Source organism: Gekko japonicus, unplaced genomic scaffold, assembly GCF_001447785.1.
Source record: "Gekko japonicus isolate JY-2015 unplaced genomic scaffold, Gekko_japonicus_V1.1 scaffold750, whole genome shotgun sequence".
Classification (NCBI taxonomy): domain Eukaryota; kingdom Metazoa; phylum Chordata; class Lepidosauria; order Squamata; family Gekkonidae; genus Gekko; species Gekko japonicus.
In genome coordinates, this window is record NW_015160857.1 from 720,063 (window position 1) to 720,327 (window position 265).

The following is a 265-nucleotide window of genomic DNA, read 5'->3' on the forward strand; positions in this document are numbered from 1 at the left end:
TTTTTGTGAGAAATTTAAAAGGGTTTTTTTTTGGGGGGGGGGTTTGAGTCGGCGTGCGTGCGTGCATGCATGTGTGTGTGTAAAGGTGGGGAAACGGGGAGAAAGGAAAGGAAGGGGGCAGTGTGGGCTAGGGCATTGCAAGCGGTCGCTGATTCCGGACTGGAGCCGGCTGTACCTCTGCAACCTCCCTGGCGAGATTTTATACACACGCGCGCTAATTCCTCTTTCGTCCTCTTCCCCTCCTCCACGCCTCGGATCTCCCCCC